This window comes from Papio anubis, chromosome 10, assembly GCF_008728515.1.
Source record: "Papio anubis isolate 15944 chromosome 10, Panubis1.0, whole genome shotgun sequence".
NCBI classification, from domain to species: Eukaryota; Metazoa; Chordata; class Mammalia; order Primates; family Cercopithecidae; genus Papio; species Papio anubis.
Genome location: NC_044985.1, coordinates 73,623,655 through 73,630,328, shown reverse-complemented (window position 1 = coordinate 73,630,328; position 6,674 = coordinate 73,623,655). Strand labels below are relative to the sequence as shown.

Below are 6,674 nucleotides of genomic sequence, written 5' to 3'. Positions count from 1 at the left end.
ATAAAAAGCGCAGATATGAGCAAACAAAGCAATAAGTAATAGGTGAAAAAGATATTTGTTTACAGGATAAGAACTAAAAGAAGGCAGGATGTTGACTTGTTCAACCTCAGCTGGGAACATGTACATTGGACAACACAAATTTTTTTGCTGCTCTGTGCATGTCCACAAATGACTGTGAAAGCATAGCGAGTGGTGATTTGGGGGTTACAAACAAATTTTAGTGAGTAGGCAAAATTGCAAATACAGAATTCACCAGCAGGGATCAACTGTATCTGCTGAATCTACCTACTTCTCTCTATACCCATGTCTAGTTTAGACAACCCATACTGGTTATGGATTAAGCTGACAGTTTTCAAACTGGTCTTGTTTCTGGCTCTCCTTTGATGTAGTCTGCAAGCAGTAGCCAGAATTGTTTTTCTTCTAAAATCTTATATAATTCCTGTTTAAAATGTTTCAATGACCAGCCACAGCAAAAGCCAACACTTTAACAAAAGTTACAATGATATGATCCTTGTCTTTTCGGTCTCCTTTCTTGCTGTTACCCTTTTATCTACTGAGCTTCAGTCAAACAGAACTTCTTTGAGGTTTCTCTTATTATTGGGCTTTCGTATATGCTATTTCTTCTGCCAAGTTCATTGTTCCCTCTTTACCTGGCTAGCTCATACTAACCCTTCACATTTCTACTTTATTGTTACCTCTTCCAGAACCTTTCTGCTATGTGCTCATCCAGCATCCTATACTTTCCCTATCTTTCTTTATACTTACCAATTCAGTTTAAATTATCTCTCTATTGTAATGAATTGCTAGTTCCATGAGGACAAAGACAACTATCACCCTTTCCCGAGCCTAACCCAGTCAGTACTTTGCATACCCAGGTGTTCATAATATCTGTTTAATGTCAGGTGAACAAATCAATAGTTCCTCATTATGTGTGAGAAGGTGATATATCTATCTGCACACCTTCCTGACTGCCAGCTGACCATACTACACAAATTCTGATGATCTTACTCTTTTACTCAAAGTAATTCTAGGTCCACTCTGTTCTCTGTTCTATATTATGAAGTATTCCGTCTCTATTGAAACATTCCCATTAGCACATACACATGCTATTCATTGCCCATATTAAAAATAGATTAATGGAACCCATCCATAATTCTCTACCTTTCTTCATTATCATCCATTTTTCTGTCCCTTTAAAAAAAATATTCTAAGGGATACCTATAGTTTATGCCTTTAATCCCTCACCTCCTAATCTCTACAAATCACCACATTGGGGATCTTCATCACTTCAATGAAATTATTTTTGACAGATTCACCAATAACTTCACGTTGTCAAATCCAATGGTCACAGGTGTGTCTTCATCTTATCTGACCTCTCAGCAGCACAGTACACAACTGACCATTTTATTCTTTCTGAAATAATTTCTTCTTTCAACTTCTATGACACAACATTTTCCTGACTTTTCTTTTCTTGTTAACTATTTCTTATCAGCTTTCTTTGCTTGTCTTCCTCTAACCACCTCTAAAAATAAAGTTCTAAGGCAAACAGTACGAGCAGAAAGTATAGTGTGGTTGCAAAACACATTTCGCATAAAATAGTAAATATAAAGCTTTTAGGAAAACACGGCAAATTGACCATGTGCTTTTTTCTTCTCCTTGCAGAAATTCCACTGAAATGATAGTTAAGGAATCGTAAAGGTATAATTTCACAAAGACAAAGAAAAGAGAAAAAAAGGTCTATCAGTGGGTGAGAAAGTTCACATTTCCTGATGATATAAAGTAGATGGAGGTGTAGCAATCGACTCAGCACAACAGAAAAGGCCGGAATAAGTTGCCCTGATGGGGAGATCCTGATGAGAAGAAATACACCCTGAAAATCCTAGAAAGCATTAACCCTTGAAGGCATCACGTACCAGAAGGAGGGGGTGAGTGCGCAGGCTGAGAACTGGGTTCCAAGATCTTTCCTCTTTCCACCACTTTGCCAGGCCATTATTCTGCCATTCCTTCTTTCTCCTGTAGTATGCCAGAAATTTTTGGGCTGGAGAATTTGAACAAAAAAGGTTTCAGACAGTGTGACACAAGACATAGAAGAAAGTGGGACTGAACTGTTGGCTTGAAAACAGGAATTAAGCAGAAATGTATAAACTGAATAGTGGTATCCTCAGGCCTTGGGGCAGGATTGCTTCTTATCCATTAAGATCTTATTCATCTCTCTTTCTTTAGGAATAGAACACCTACATTTTAGCTAGGCATATCCATCCAGATAAAAACTGCACTTCTCAGCCCTGCTTGCTGCTGGATATGAGCAGAATGGTATACAACTTCTATTTGTGCCTTAAAGGAAAACAACGTAATGCTCTCTACTTTCCTTTCTTCTTCTGCCTACTGGTGAGAACGTAAATGTGATGGAGGATCTAGGACAGCCAACCTAGACCGTGAGATGGAAGTTACATATTGAGGATGATAGTGCAAGAAAAGAGTAGAAGCCCAGGAATCTGACATCTTCAAACCGCCATATCGGTCCTATATCGATGACTCAGTGAAAGAAAAATACATTTATATTTTTTATGTTGTAGTAAACAAATCTAATATAAAATACAATACTGGAAGTGGGGTGTTACCAGAACCAAACTGAGAATATATGGTTGACCAGCAATGGTGAGGGCACAGAAATGGCAGATTGGAAAGTAAATTATCCTGATTAAGCCACATACACAAGCAGGCTCACACTAGGCTAGAGATGACTCTACAGAGACAACATAAAGTGAAGATAGACTATTGCAGGTGTACTAGAAAGTGTTGTTGCAGCCATAAAACTCAGGAATGAGATAATGGTCGTGTGTAGGGACATGGCTGAAGCTGGATGCCATCTTTGTCATCAAAGTCCTGAAAGGGAGGGAGGGAGAAAACCAAACACCCCCTATTCTTACTCATAAGTGGTAGCTGAACATTGAGAACATATGGACACAGAGAAGAGAACATCACACACCAGGGCCTGTTGGGGGGTGGGGGTGAGGGGAGGGAACTTAGGGAATGAGTCAATAGGTGCAGTAAACCACCATGGGACTCCTATACCTATGTAACAAACCTGCACGTTCTGCACATGTATCCTGTTTTTTTTTTTTTAAAGAAAAAAAAGGATGTAAAAATTAACATAAAATTAACCATTAACTATTTAAAAGTATACAATTCATTAATATTTGGTACATTCACTATACTGTTGTGCCACTATCACTTTTACTTCCAAAACATTTTTAATGCTCAAAAGAAAACCCTACACCCATTAAGCTGATATTCTACATCTGTCTCTTCCCCCAGCCACTGGCAACTACTGGTCTTTCTGTCTTTACGGGCTTGCCTATTTTGGAAGTTTCATATACAGTAGTCCCCCCTGTCCACAGAGGATATGTCCCAGGACCCTCAGTGGATGCCTAAAACTGCAGATGGTACCAAACCCTACATATAGTCTTTTCAATCTGATAACTAAGAGGGCTAATAAGTGACTAATGGGTAAGTAGCATATAAAGTATGGATACGCTAGGAAAAGGGATGATTCACATCCCAGGAGGGACAAAGTGGGGTGGCTTGAGATTTCATCACACTATTCAGAATGTGCCAAAATTTAAAACTTATGAATTATTTCTAGAATTTTCTATTTAATATTTTTGGACCATGGTTAACTAGAGGTAACTAACACCACACAAAGTAAAACTGTAGATAAGGGGGGACTATGGTAAATGGAATCATACCATTTGTGATATTTATATCTGGGTTCTTTCACTTAACATAATATTTTTCAGGTTTATCCACACTATACTATGTGCCAGTACTTCATTCTTTTGTATGGCTGAATAATATTCCATTTTATAGATATACCACATTTGTGGACAACACATCTATTGATAGAAATTTAGGTTTCCACTTTTTGGCTATTGTGAATAGTGCTGCTATGAACATTTGTGTACAAGTATACATTTGAATACCATTTTCAATTATTTGGGGTATATACTAGAGAGTTGGGTTATATGGGAATTATGTTTAACTCTTTAACTCAAAACTGTATTTCCTATAACAGCTGTACCATTTCACATCCCCACGAGTAATGTATGAGTGTTACAATTTCTCCACATTCTCACCAACACTAATCTTCTCATTTATAAAAATTATACTCATACGAGTGTGAAGTGATACTCAATATAATTGAGTCAATATAATTGAGTCTATATCAATATACTCAATATAATTGAGTCTAAGGTGTTTTTACTGGATGTTGAGAATCATACCTTTCAGGAATGACAGGTATCAAGCCATTCTCAGATGAAGGAAAAGAGAATGTGGTACTAGGAGGCCCACTGTATGAGAATAGCTAAAGTTCTCTAACCAGAAAGAACAATTAAAGAAGAAACCTTGGAATATCAGGAAGAAAGAAATATGATAAGTAAAAAATATAAATACTATATATTCTGTCTCTCCTCTTGAGTTTTGTAAGTTATGTTTAATGGATGAAACAATTATAATATTGTCTATTGTCTATATAATATTGTCTCCTGGGGCTCTAAGCATATGTAGAGCAAATACTTAAGACAATTATAAATAGGAGAGGGTTTCAAAAAACATAAAGGGAGGTAAGGTTTCTACACTTTACTAAAACTTGTAAAATGACAACACTAGTAGACAATGATGTTATGTATATATAATGTAATACATAGAGCAACCTCTAAAAATCTATACCAAGAGGTATTTAACAACACTAAAGATAAGTCAAAATGGAATTCTAAAAAATTTTGACGTGACCCATAGGAAAGCAGAAAAAATAAAACAGATAAATAAAAAACAGCAGAAACAGAAAAAAAACTAAAATGACAGGCTAAAGCCCATAATTACATTAAATGTAGATGGTCTTACTCCATCAATTAACAAATTGGCAGCATGGATTCATCAACCTTTCTAATGAAGGCAGCAGCAAAAGTAGTAGAAAGTAAAAGAACGAGAACGATAGCTTCTCAAGATAAACCTAATGATAATGATGTTGAAATGGAAACTGAAGCTAATTTGGATACAAGAAAAAGGTCTCACAAGAATCTTTTCTTATATAAGTTGAAATATAGAACCCAGCAACAAGACCTTAATAAGAAAGAAAGAAGAGTAGGAACTCTTCAAAGTGCAAAAAAGAAAAAAGAAAGCAGAAGAGCCACTGAAAGCAGAATACCTGTTTCAAAGTGTCAACCAGTAATTCCTGGAAAACATCGAGCCAGAAAAAAACAGGCAGGGTTTTGAGAAGAAGACAAGAATTTGAGATCCGGCGTGAGGAAATATGGAGAGGGAAACTGATCTAAAATACTATTGCATTACAAATTCAACAACCGGACAAGTGTCACGTTAAAACACAGATGGAGGACCATGAAGAAACTAAAACTGATTTGCTGAGACAACGAAGACTATGTTTGTAAAAGTTTGATGAAAGGACAGTTAAATATTTTGGTCACTGCATTTTGTTTGAAACTTGCACCATTGATGTATTTTAAAAGTTTTGTTTAAAGCATTACAGTATTTTTCTGTGACCATCAATTAATATGAGGGTTTGTGCTATAAGAGTTAAAGTAGGCCGGGCGCGGTGGCTCACGCCTGTAATCCCAGCACTTTGGGAGGCCGAGGCGGGCGGATCACAAGGTCAGGAGATCGAGACCATGGTGAAACCCCGTCTCTACTAAAAATAGAAAAAATTAGCCGGGCACAGTGGCGGGCGCCTGTAGTCCCAGCTACTCGGGAGGCTGAGGCAGGAGAATGGCGTGAACCCGGGAGGCGGAGCTTGCAGTGAGCCGAGATTGCGCCACTGCACTCCAGCCTGGGCGACAGAGCGAGACTCCGTCTCAAAAAAAAAAAAAAAAAAAAAAAAAAAGAGTTAAAGTATATGTTATCATTATATTCTTTAAGAATCTTATTTTGATAAAATGTAAATTTGTTGAACCTTGCCACATTTAGTATCCCCACCAAATCCTGTTCCAATAAAAAAATAAAAGCTCATACGAAAAAAAATCAATCATGAACTGAAGAATAAAATGGAAAACTATAAATTATACTGTGAATGAAACCAGATTTCACTCTGTTTTACTTCAGATGTCCTTCAATGGATAAATGACTAAACAAACTGTGGTATATCCATACCAAGGAATACTACCCAGGAGTAAAAAAGAATGAACTACTGATACATTTAACAACTTGGATGACAATTCAGAGAATTAAAATGAGTTTAAAAGAAGCCAATCATAAAAGTTTACATTCTGTGTGATTCCATCTTATATAACATTCTTGAAATGACAAAATTATAGAAATGTAGTACAGGTATATGAAAATTATGTAAGTATAGGCTGGGTGCAGTGGCTCACACCTGTAATCCCAGCACTTTGGGAGGCCGAGGCAGGCAGATCATTTGAGGCCAGGAGCTCCAGACCAGCCTGGCCAACATAGTGAAATCCCATCTCTACTAAAAATATGGAAATTAGCTGGGCATGGTGCTGCATGGCTGTAATCTGAGCTACTCAGGAGGCTGAGGCATGAGAATTGCTTGAACCTGGGAGGTGGAGGTTGCAGTGAGCTGAGATCCTGCCATTGCACTCCAGCCTGGGCGACAGCTCCATCTCCAAAAAAAAAAAAAATTATACAAAATTATAGAA

General features: G+C 37.2%; 1 pseudogene; it reads left to right on the top strand.

The window, feature by feature from the left end:
* The first annotated feature begins 4,680 nt into the window (after nt 1-4,680).
* Nucleotides 4,681-5,538, top strand: LOC101002519 (annotated as a pseudogene).
* The last annotated feature ends 1,136 nt before the right edge of the window (nt 5,539-6,674 follow it).